General features: G+C 40.8%; 1 protein-coding gene across 3 annotated transcripts in view; it reads left to right on the forward strand.

Annotated features, from left to right (window-relative positions):
* The first annotated feature begins 3295 nt into the window (after positions 1-3295).
* MAPK10 (mitogen-activated protein kinase 10) overlaps positions 3296-12904 on the forward strand; it is a 155178-nt gene continuing 145569 nt past the window's right edge. For all 3 annotated transcript variants that reach the window (XM_083833886.1, XM_083833888.1, XM_083833890.1), the window contains exon 1: positions 3296-3556. The gene's annotated coding sequence lies outside the window, so the exon portion shown is untranslated. The remainder of the gene's footprint in view (positions 3557-12904) is intronic.

A 12904-nucleotide genomic window follows, 5' to 3' on the forward strand; every position in this document is an offset into this window, starting at 1 on the left:
CGGAAAGCTCTTTCTAGAAAGCCTGTGGCGACCCAGACTGACTGCCCGCTCAAAAATGCGGCAGTTCAGGTCTCTGGAGGCAGGGAGTGCCTGAGCCTGTAGCTGCTATCAGAGGGTGGCAGAGACACCGCGTGTGTGAGGTGTGAGCAGGTGGATGACCTGCTCAGCCTGGTGGCGGAGCTCAAGGGGGAGGTGGAGAGGTTAAGGGCTATCAGGGAGTATGAGCAGGAGACAGACCTGTGGGGCAACTCCCTGCAAGGCCTGAAGGAAAGGCACCGGGGTGAGACACCCCAAACAGTGGTGGACCCCCTGCCCTGTTGCTGTCGGGCAGAGGGAGGGGCCTTAGGAGGTGAGGGGGAATGGAAACAAGGCACTGCTCGGCGTCACAGGGAGTCCCCCTCGCTACCGGCCTTGCCTTCCCGAGTGCCCTTACACAACAGGTTTGAGGCCTTGGAGCTTGAGAGACTGATGGGTGAGGATGAGGTTAAGTCTACCCAGGAGGATGCCTAGGGCGAGGAAGTCATCTCCAAGCCTCAAGACTGCCTCCACTAAGAAAGAAAGAAGGGTGATTGTTGTAGGCGACTCCCTTCTCAGGGGAACAGAGGGCCCTGTATGTCGGCCTGACCCTACCTGTAGGGAAGTCTGCTGCCTCCCTGGGGCCTGGGTCAGGGACATTGCCAGAAACCTTCCTAAACTGGTTCGCCCCCCTGATTACTATCCTATTTTGATAGTCCAGGCCTATCATCCAGATAGTGATGAAATTGCTGAGAGAAGCCTGAAGGCTATCAGGCCGGACTTGAGGGGACTGGCATGATTAGTAGGTGGAGCGGGAGTGCAGGTGGTGTTTTCCTCCATCCCTACAGTGGCAGGCTGAGGTGCTTAATGCCGCCTTTGCCCCAGTCTTTAGCAGCAAGACCAGTTGTTCTCTGGATACCCAGTACCCTGAGCTGGTGGAAGGGGATGGGGAGCAGAATGTGGCCCTCATAATCCACGAGGAAATGGTTGGCGACCCGCTACAGCACTTAGATGTACGCAAGTCGATGGGGCCGGATGGGATCCACCCGAGGGTACTGAGAGAACTGGCGGAAGAGCTGGCCAAGCCACTTTCCAACACTTATCAGCAGTCCCCTGGCTATCAGGGGAGGTCCCATTTGACTGGCGGCTAGCGAATGTGATGCCCATCTACAAGAAGGGCTGGAGGGTGGACCTGGAAAACTGTAGGCCTGTCAGTCTGACTTTGGTGCCGGGGAACCTCATGGAGCAGATTATCTTGAGTGTCATCACGCGGCACTTGCAGGGCAACCAGGCAATCAGGCCCAGTCAGCATGGGTTTATGAAAGGCACCTCAAGTACTGTGTTCAGTTTTGGGCCCTCACCACAAGAAGGACATGGAGGTACTCGAGCGAGTCCAGAGAAGGGCGACCAAGCTGGTGAGGGGTCTGGAGAACAAGTCTTACGAGGAGCGGCTGAGGGAGCTGGGATTGTTCAGCCTGGAGAAGAGGAGGCTCAGGGGCGACCTTATCGCACCCTACAGGTACCTTAAAGGAGGCTGTAGAGAGGTGGGGGTTGGTCTATTCTCCCACGTGCCTGGTGACAGGACGAGGGGGAATGGGCTAAAGTTGGACCAGGGGATGTTTAGGTTGGATATTAGGAAGAACTTCTTTACCGAAAGGGTTGTTAGGCATTGGAATGGGCTGCCCAGGGAAGTGGTTGAGTCACCATCCCTGGAGGTCTTTAAAAGACATTTAGCTGTAGAGCTTAGTGATATGGTTTAGTGGAGGACTTGTTAGTGTTGGGTCAGAGGTTGGACTTGGTGATCTTGGAGGTTTCTTCCAACCTAGATGATTCTGTGATTCTGTGAAATCTTATCAACTAAAGTGCTTGCACTAAATTTTCTAGAATCATAAAAATGTGGGCAGGAAGGAAACTCTGATCAGCCATGCTTTGTGTAGCCAAGTCTCGTAGACCTTCCAGGATGAGACTTCTCTGATCACGCAAGTATCAGTTCACTGCTGCACTGTTGGTCTAGCAGGATCAATGTTTCCAAATGTCCAACCTGAACATCCTTTTCTATTCCACGTTGCTAATGCTATTCACAAAACATTACCTTGATGGGGGGGGAAAAAAGACAGGGAGAAGAGCTGGGGAGGGGGAAGAATTCATGACTCGGGGAAAGGCAGAGAGAGCAACTTGAAGCAAAGGGGTGTCAGAAGTATGCAAGTAAAGGAACAGGATGACAGAATGTAGGTTAACTACCAACATCTGAAACTTCTAAAAATACATTCACACTACAGTTGTTCAAATTTAATGCTTCAAAACTGAGCTGCTAGTGAAGAACTGGCGTAATGGACTGTAGGTATTTGGGATGACAGTGGGATACAGGTTCAGCTTCGTTTACAGGGTCATTAAGATCTGAGTTTTTCATCTGGCGTACAGTAATTTATAGTTCTGCAGGTGAAGCAGAAATACAGAAAAGGAGTGTAGATTACAGTCAGAAAAAAATAAATAAAGGAACCCAGCATTTTTCTTCAGCATTTTTATTTTGCCAAGGAAAAGACTAAGCAGAGAAGATAAGCAGTGAAGTTGCAGACAGATGTACCGTGTCTTTTATTAATCGTGAATGGCTTAAGCCTTCCTGTTCAAGGTTAGCAAATAGTAATAAATGTATGATACAGAAGATTTGTAAAGCAGACATGGACACTTGGGCTCAAAGTGGACAAAACACCTGATCATGAAAGTGAAATATGTCTTTTTTTATTTACCCATCACAGCAGGCAGATATTGCATGAGTTTAGACAAAGAGACTGTAGTTAATTCAGATTAAATATGTGGGTGAAATGATGCAGGTCAGATGGTTTTGTTTCTGTCAATAACAAGTATCATAGAGTAAGTCTGGGTACAACATGTCCAGGTTTTTGAAGCTCCAGAGATCTGATGCCATGAGTCAGCATCTTTGTCCCTGAATAATCATACTGGGTCCCAAATTAGGAGTATTATTTTTTTTTAATAATAATAATAAAAACAAACAAAAAACACAAAAACATTACAATCAGGATTCATTAGTGTGGAATAGTGAAGTGTTTTGTTAATCTGTGTGATTTATTGAAGATGGCCTTCTCTGTATGTACACGATAAGGATTCCACTGACTAACCTCTCCTGTAAAAGAAGGGCATTGTCTCATTCTGACAATTACTGAATTGCCATCAACTCCTTTCACCTCACCTGTGAGATTTCCCAGATTCCTTTTTACCTGAGTCTTAATGGCCTGGTGGAGAGGTCGCTCATTTATAGGTTAAAGGAAATTAAGGAAGTCAAGAAATAGGGTTGCAGAAATAGCAGCAGCTGAGTAGATAGCTGGGAGCTGCTGTGAGCTTTCCTCCTGTGTTGTCTTCTGCAACACCATGTTTTACCTTTTGCCTGAGAGCTCGTTCAGCAGAAAGACTGCATTGGCTTGAAAGAGGGAAAAGCAGATTGTCATGTCTCCTTGGAGGAGTGCTTCCTGCAAGGTGGGAAATGCTGTGACTCCTGAGCATTGCAGAGCTGAATTCCCCCAAGGTAGGATGAAATATAGGGAAAAAAAAAAGAAGAAAAAAAAAAAAAAACATGCAGAGTAATTCCTAGGGCTGAGAAAAGATGGAATAAATACTTAGAGATTTCTGTGATCACTGGAAGTAGAATTAGGTGGTTTTATGTCTTTTTTTTTTCTTTTCCTCCATGTGAAGACCGGATTTCCCATTCAGAATGAATACCTTTTCCATAAAAAAAAAAACTGAGGAGAATAAATACTAAAAGATTTATGAATGGTTCCAAAGATTGGGCCAGCTTGGAAAATGTGTAAGGACCAAAGGCTGTAGATTGGGTAAGAATTCATGGTTTCCTGGTGGTGGAAAGGTAAATGTAGATGGAAAAAAGAGAAGGAGCTGAGAATGTCCCCTGGCAGCTATCATGGGCTGTCTCTGGAGAGCAGAGCGATGGTGCAGCAGCAATACATGCACTGACATGTATACAATGGCAGTTCCACAGGGCTATTGTTTTAAATGTGGTTAGCATTTCAAGGGTTGCTACTGAGGAGAGCTATAATTAGTGCCTAAAAGCTTTGCTAGTATGCTATTTGAAAGGTATCACAGCCCAGGGGATCTAAAGGAAAGAAAGGTAGCACTGAGGAGAAATGCATCTCCAGTGAAACAATGCTACCTGAAATCAGACACTAAATCAAGGAACCAGCATGGGGAGAAGTAACTGAGACTATGGCTGTAGGTGAGCTTCTTTATCTTTGCAGATAATGGACTACAGACATAAGAAAGCTGAACTAACTGCCTGGGATCTAACCCAAGCTTTTAAAGAAGTTTTCTCTCTATATGTACATATACATGCACACACACGGCTTACGCATCTTCCTAAGCTATGATGTAGTCCTTACCTAAGTAGCTGAGAATACATATTTCTAAGCACTGTAATTTGACTGTACGTGGTTTCTTGATCATTTCTACAATAATAGAGTAGAAATTGTCAGGCGCCCATTTTTCTCTAACCTTTTTAACAAAGCTTCTCTGAGGGGTGGAAGTCCCATTTTCCTACAACTATTTGCTACATAATTATAAGTTTGAGTAGTTACAAGCTCATCTTAATTAAGAATTTGTATTATTTGTTGCATAAAGTATTCTTAGAACAGGGTTAGAATTGTAGCACTGTTCCCAGAAGAGAAAGAAAATATGACAGGCTTGTTCCTAGCTCATGTGCACAGGCTATTCATAACATCATAATGCAAACAAAATTATTTTTTTCTACTCATACTATTATGAAGAAAAGCTGTAAGTGTCAGAAGGAACATGTATTCATTAGTCCTAATGAGTAACATGCATTTACAGCAAACAAAGAAGAGCAAGAACTAAAGTAGAAGCAGTTAATCAGGTACAGGGTCAAATCCTGAAATGTCTATCCTAAAGTCCTGTTGATTTACCTGGAAAAATATGCACTACTTAAAAATACTATTTATGCACTAAAGGAATGAACTCTACAGGATTTTTTTTTTTCTCTCTACAGTCTTTCAAATCAAGTAACAAATAGGTTAAGGGAGTAAAGCACTCATGAGAAGTGGTTCCTCAGATGTAGTACAGCAAATTCAGCAACTAGGATTTATGGATTAATGTGACAGCAATATCAGAGAACTAGTATGAAGTTTAATATATTCTCAGGTTATGTTCACTAGTTCGTCTGATGGAAATAAAAGCTCTTAAACTGAGCCCTGGCTTATGAGCTGTACTACGATGCTGTTGATACATACAGGAGGTTGCAGCCTTCTCTTCAAACTACCTAAATATTGAACAGAAGTGAGGAAGTAATTATCTACCTATGAGCTGCCTCGAATACATGCACTCTATCCCACTTCAGAGAGTGTACAGACCATTAATTCAGGGCAACAAGCTACTACAGCGTACCTCAAGTGCCACAGGATGGCAGCCTTTCAGAGTAACTGCATTGTTATTCTGTTCCAACTCCTGTGGTTGTTGTTTCTGTCTGAGAATTCATGTGTAATATCTTTGTGGTTTACTACTTTGCTATGGGAAACATTGCCCAGTTTGGGAACATCATTTTGTATTTTGGGCAGCCATGAAGCTTAAAAGGCCATTTGTGGTGGTACAGTCTAAATTGAAAGCCTGAAGATGGGATTTGTAAAACAAGAGTAATGAGATGTGGTTGTGGAGTGCTAGTTTTGGATTTCTGCTTTCCATTATGCTACACGGTGTTAAGCTGAGGCAGGGGAAGTTTAGGCTGGACATCAGGAAGAGGTTCTTCACCGAGAGGGTGGTCGCACACTGGAGCAGGCTCCCCAGGGAAGTAGTCACTGCACCAAGCCTGTCTGAATTTAAGAAGAGCTTGGACTGTGCACTTAGTCACATGGTCTAAACTTTTGGGCATACCTGTGCGGTGCCAGGAGTTGGACTTGATGATTCTTATGGGTCCCTTCCAACTTGGGATATTCTGTGGTTCTATGACACAGAGAGGAGTCTGCAGGCTTAACCTTTTTTTCCTTGATTGGCTTCTTCGCATACTTTCAATGACATTTTTGGTTAAGTAGAAATAACTTAAAAATAATTTGAATCCGACAAACAATTATTATTGTTGGTTATTGCAAAAGCTATATCCATGCACATACAACAGTGTACTCAAAGTCTCTAAGTGCAGAATGAGTGTATGACCTCAAAATAAATTTAACCGTAATACCCACAGATAGAATCAAATTCATCTTCAAGTTCCACACAAGCTTGCAATTGAATTCATGGGATAAAAATTGCAAACAACCTATGTTAGTAAGTTCATGATCAAACACAATTCTTATAAGCATGAGTGTGAATTAAAAGAAGAGTTTGAGGCTACACTGGAGTTGCTGTCTGAGTTATGTGAAAAGTCAGTCCTTCAGAAATGCAAGCAACAAATACTACCGTATTAAACCACCCAGCTCCGTTTGATTGCATGCTGCATATTCTCATGTCCCTGGAAAAGTTCAGCTGATATATTGTACTCATTTTCACAAAGTATGCTACTTAACAACTAGCACAGTCACATTAAAGGCAAGAAACTATCAAGCTTGCAGGGTGATTCCTGCAGCCCAGCAGGCAGGTGCAGGTGGCCTCCATCTCAGGCTGGCCAGCAGGTGCCACAATCCTTCCAAATTTGTTTGTTTCCAAGTTAGCTTTAGAAACACCAGATACAGACCTATAATGCACGCTGTTTGAAATAATCTATTCAAATGCTATGTAGATCATTTAGCTAAATTCAGCTCCTTAAATCAAAAGGATAACTCAAAGTACAGTTAAATTCATGTAGTATTTTAACAATCCCTCAGTCTTCCTCACTGTAGCCTGATGTCACATATGGGGAGCAGGAACAGAGTAAATGCAGAAGCCAAAGCTATTAGCTGGAGAAAATGTCCTAAATCCTGACTAATTTTCAAATATAACAATGTAAAAGAGGAGAGGCAATGAAAAAAAGAATACCAGGACTTGGTTTCTCCTTTCCATAAGCTATGATTAAATCCTTTCCTCACTCTGGCCTCGTGGGACAATGAAGAAGACGACTGCTAGTTTTAAAACATGGTTGAAGATCTTATAAGTCTTAGATGGCTTTGTGTGTTTGTCAGCAGAAGACCACATTATTTGTAATGCTGTGTTGCCTGGAGCTCTGTCACACTGAGCTAGCTTCTGCACAAACACACAAGGAAACTGCATGTTAAGCTCCTAAAGTAAGACCATTAAAACCAATTGCTTTTGCAGATTTCTCTGCAGATGTATTAGACATTGGAACTGCATCAGGTGAAGTTGAAAATGAAGAAGATGGATAATGTTTTATTAGTCAAAGACAGGCGTAGACAAATTTTCTACTGACAAGTATTTATTTTTTTTCTTGAACAAAACCATAGAGAAAAATCCAACTTTGCTAGGTTCATTAATTAAAATGCAATACGTGAAAAACAGCCCAATAAAGCCAAAGTATGAACTTTGATGCAACTTAAATAATGTAATTTCCTTTTCTATATGTAAAAGTTACTTGGTGAGCAGGACTTAAGAAAGAGGCTGTACCAGGTCTTAAGCACCAAGGTTACTGCTAGTGTAAGTATTGGCCATTTAAGATCATGTCTGAGAAAGCAGCTAGTACTGATTTGGTTACACAAAGGGCTAAAATCCAAATTAGGAAAAGCAAAGCACCTGTGTGACTACTAGTAAGAATTTCTGAAGGTGATTATTTTTGGTGCAGAGCATTATTCAGTAACATACAGTTTGGTTAGATGGCTCATTGTTTATCTGTATGTTTCACCACCAAAATTATTGTTAGAGACTAATTGTGTTGCAGACATGTCATGTTTGTAATGCTGCAGAGAACCTCTTCAGAGCTAGAAGGGTGCATGCATGGTGCCTTTGTTCACTAAGCTACAAATCTCACAGGGAATAAGCTAGGTTCTACAATTGCCTCCTAGCAGGTAAAACTCTGCTACTTTAGGATTATAGTAGTTTACTACCACCAACTCCGTCCTAAATCAGACTGTGGCATCTCCTCACAAATCCAAGCTCTTAGAAGGGAAAGAGGAAAAGGAAACTGCTGACCTGTAAGGCATTCATTTAAGCCTTCAGTAGAATGCTCTGAAAAAGTAAAATCCACTGGGGGGAGGGGGGATACAAATCTATTTAACAATGAACTTATAAAAGCAATTGTCTTAGAGTAGATAACAAATGGGATTCTTTTTTTTTGGTTAACCTAAATCAGATGAATGTCAATGTCCATCAAACACACCCCTTGGAGCATGCTTCACTTAATTCAGCCTTGTTAAAATACACGTAACAGGAGATTCCTCAAAGTAATCGAACGTCCTCTCATCCTGCTTTTGTTAAGAGACCAAGGAGGAGTGCATTAAGGTATTATATAACCAGTCAATGGCGGTAGCGGGGGGGAAACCTCACTATTATCTTGTAGGATAGACTGTGCCACACATCACTGCATGGAAATTCTTTTGAAACAGCTAGGAAGGATCACTGCTCTCCTTTTCCTGATTTTTCTCATGGTCTGGTTATAATGTTCACGTGATAAAGCAGTTGTGACCACTGAATTCTTTTCTCCCTCCCTTTTTTCCTTTGCCAATCCATACAGCAAAATGTCTGAAATAGTATTAGGACAACAAAGCCTTGCTTTCCCCCTCTCCCCCCCATCATGTAAGCCAAGGACGAAATTAGTCCTTCACAAGTTGGTTAAACTACTTGGAAGTAATAAATTCAGTAGTGTTAAGAATGATTATATGATAGGAATAGCATCACAGGGAGTGCAGTATCTGGGTTTATGGGGCAGTGCTTGGGAGACCTGAGGATGTGGAGGCCAGAAACACATGTCTCTCGCAGGGGGAACTATTCCTCACCTGAGACACCAGCACGTGCTTAAGAAGTCAGAAGCCACAAGTGGATAGCAAATCCTGTCTCTGTCTGCTGACCCATGAGTGTGTTCAGAAAGTAGGCAGTGCACACTTGGCCCAGCACATGTAGAAACCAGGGCACATGGGAGAGACCAGTGCAGCCCTGCAAACAGGACCATGCCTAAGTCATGCACTGGGGAGTTGGGTGCTGAGAAAGGCTTGTTCTTTGTGGCTAATTTAGATGTAATGTGAATTGGGAATGGCTTTCCTGTGTGGATGGTAGCTGTACTGTGGTGCTTGAAAACCTGCAGGATGGAGGGGGGAGAGTAGCTACCTCATACAAAAGGTCCTGCCTTTCTGTGTGGCAGAAGTGGCAGGGTTACAGAACTGTGCTGAAATACTGTATTCATCTTATCCTGGCTGAGTGCTGAGGCTTCTTGGAGAATAGGGGGGCATTCTTGATGGAGGACCTTCTGTCCACCTCTGGTGTTACATACTGCCTAAAACTAACCAGAACCCCAAAGCAAAAAAACAAGTGCTGGTATGGCCTGTCGCTGCATGCTGCCCCAGTTCAAATACTGCCTACAAACGTTCCACTGTTTTTGCTCTAAATTGCACATCTAGTGAAAATAAATCACAAAGTAATGCAAGGGAAGAAGCACATTGTAATTAATACAAATAGCAATCATTACAAGAAATGGCTACTAAAAATTAGCGTAACTGAGCTGGCAGAGAATGGAAGTAGTCATGTCATTTTGAGAAAACTTCTTCATGGAAACTATTTATCATGGGAGAGATTTTGAGATTACTTTTTTATTTTCATATTCTTATTTTTTTTTGTGAACCTAGAAATTCATTTTCCAACTCTGCAAGTACACGCTTACAGAGTGTGCTTGTTGTAAGCCTAAGTATAATTTGCGCACTTCGGTTCACAGAAGCCAAGTTAGACTTAGGATCATAAAACTTGTTATATTTCAGTGTTATATTTGACAACATTTATCCTTTGGTCTTTATTAACATAAAACAATAGTCTTATTTTAGAATTGACTTGAAGTATCATGACAGGAGTTGACTGTGGGCGAGAGGTTCCTTCTGACCATACACAGGTATTATGTTATTTTGTGTACTTAGGTTGAAATGCTTAAGGTGTGCTTCTGAGGAAAGCTAGACCAAGTTAGATGATGCCTCCCTGGAATAAATGTGAGCAGCTGGCAATATTCTGCCATGGCCTGTAATATGGGTGAAAGATCGGGGACTTTTATCCAAGAACCACCACCATTATGTATTAGGTAGACCACATAAACAGGAAGATTTCAAGGAAAAGACAGGTTTGGTGTGTTTTGCTACTTGAAGAGAGATGGTCTTAGCTTGTGCTAATGTGAACATGTTATAGAACTGGTGTTATAGAATGCCAGTTCTATCTGGAGGTTTCAGAGATGTCGTCTAGATAGCACAAGTTGCAGGAACTCCTGGCATAGGCAGTGAGGGCTTTACTGGTAGAAGTTATTTTTTTTTTCTTTTTATTTATGTCTTTTGCTGCAGCTTTAGACAAGTTTTTGCCACTGTGCAACATTGTACCCCACCAAACATCAGTACAGTCATGAAAGTTTTGGATTTTTCACGTCGGGGAAAAGAGAATGTAAGAAACAACACTTTGTCATTATTGCTTTTCTAATTAGTCATGCCAGTCAATTTTTGTGGTGTCTGGGGCAAAGTCCCCGTGGATGCTATTTATTTTGTGAGCCGTCAGCCTGGATTAATGCTGTTAGGATTTCTGAACATGTCTGACATTGGGGGATTTAGTGGTCAAATAAATCCAGCAAATCTAATATTATAATACTAAGTGTGTCTTTGCATAATTTCCAATTTGGAAACAAAGAATAGCATATATCCCTCACGCAACTGCTGCGGTAGTAACCACTGTTTTGTGTTTTAATGGCATTGAATGTACTTTACAGTTGTCTTGAAAACTACGCAGGAGAACAGGTGCTAAAAGACCAGAGTTCATAACCTGTCTTGACACAAGTTTGAAAGTCTTTTACTCCTTCTATAACCAACATACCCCTTAGTGAAGTGAGACATTTAATGCTTCATACATGCTCACGGTGGAAATCCAGTAAACAGTTGGGTGTTATATTTGTAAACCATGTCTTGTATGCCAAGGTATATTAAGAGATGTATTTTTTTGCTGTCCTTCTGTGTCAAGAAGGTCTGCTTGTTAATTGAGGTATTTGATGCTATTTTTCCTCATTTGTAGTAGTAGTTTAAAGTATAAAAGTTTAAAACTGAACTCTGACCTATATACCGTGCTGCATCATACTGCTGTATCAATGACTTTGCAAGTCTGTTCAGTTGTCTTGTTCCTTCTCCAGATTACCTCTTACTAAAGCTTTTAAAATTGTACAACATTCACCTGGTTTACTTACTGCAATCTGACCTGGGGTATAAATTTTTGGTGACCTTATCACCATATTGATGTTTGTTTTGTGTTCTATATTGGTCTTTTGTACTTGAGGATGAGTTAATAACAAAACCACCACCAAACCTGTTTTTTAAAATGTTTTTTTTTTTCAAGTTCATGTTGAAATATGAAGTTATAGCACTGATTTTTGCAAATGAAATGCTACCGACAGTATATAAGACGTTGATATTAGCACTGCTGTTTCTTGCATGTAAATCAATTTAATTGTAGTCAAAGGACTAGAGCACAACTGCATTCTTATGCTGATACGTGCAAGCATGAATACAACAGTGATAAAAAATACTTTTAATCCACTACAAACATATACATGACCTGGTCTAGTTCTTTCTTACCTGTGATGGATATCTGTATAACAAAATAATCCTATCCTTTTTAAACAGGTCCTATAAAACTGATAATCAGAATTACACCCCAACTACAAAACTACTTGTGGCAGTTGTATCAGAAGCACGTCTAAATTTGAAGTGTGTATATCACTGTATAGTGTTAATAAATAAAACAAATACTGGAAACACACGGGTATGTCCCAGAGTTGCAGATGCTGAGAAAAAGACTTTTAACATGTAGTGAAGACTGTAAAAATTCATTCTATTTTATGTAGATTAATTGAAGAGTAATAGGCTACTAAAAGTACCTCAACATTACTTTTTACCTTTATGAAGTATGGTGTAATTCAAATATTAAATTTGCCAATGCACAAGCTTGTTTCTTGGTTCTTAGTCTTTCAAAAAGCAGGTATCTTTTTGGACAGCATTATAAAGAGAAAGAAGGCAAAACCAAGCATGTTTTCAGTACTCACTTTATCCACTGTTTCAGCTCCTTTAGGTGTTTTTGTACTTCTCAACTTGCTGTAGCAGGTAAAAGCTTTTATGCATGTCCTGTATACATTGCTAAAGTTACCCTGGAGTTCGAGTTGAGTCCGAAAATATTTTATTGGCTTCATGCACTGTGAGTACAAAACAATGTTAATTAGCCATTAATATTTGTTTCTCATAACCATTTCTAAAATTTCAGTTTAACATGGGGTTAAGACAGCAAGCAGGTCCAATATGACCTCATCAAGCATTTGCATATAGGCACAGCACAGACAAAATACGTACCACATACAGTTTTAAAAAACATATATATATATATATATATTTGTGTTACTGAAGTTGTAAATCCAACTGCCATTGCATAAAAAACTATTTGCCTATGTTACTCTCTATCATGAGTGTAATAGATATCTGATTTCTTTTGCGTTCAGATATGCCTGAGATTTTTATTTTTGTGGGAATGTTTTTTATTTTTGTTATTTTTGAGTCTTCCTTCAGCTGTCTTGGGACCTGGACCTTTGCAAAGTTATTGGAAATTCTCCCAGGAAGAATCTCAATGTGGAGTTATTAGCATTTATTTAATTTCTGTTAAATTTTACCTCAGAAATTTTCTTAAATCTTTTGAGTTTATTCAAAACACTCACTAACATCACTGGTTTACAATGTTTGCACTTGCAGCGGGTTTTGCAGTACTTTTACACAAAAGC

This window comes from Anser anser (assembly GCF_964211835.1).
Source record: "Anser anser genome assembly, chromosome: 4".
Lineage (NCBI taxonomy): Eukaryota > Metazoa > Chordata > Aves > Anseriformes > Anatidae > Anser > Anser anser.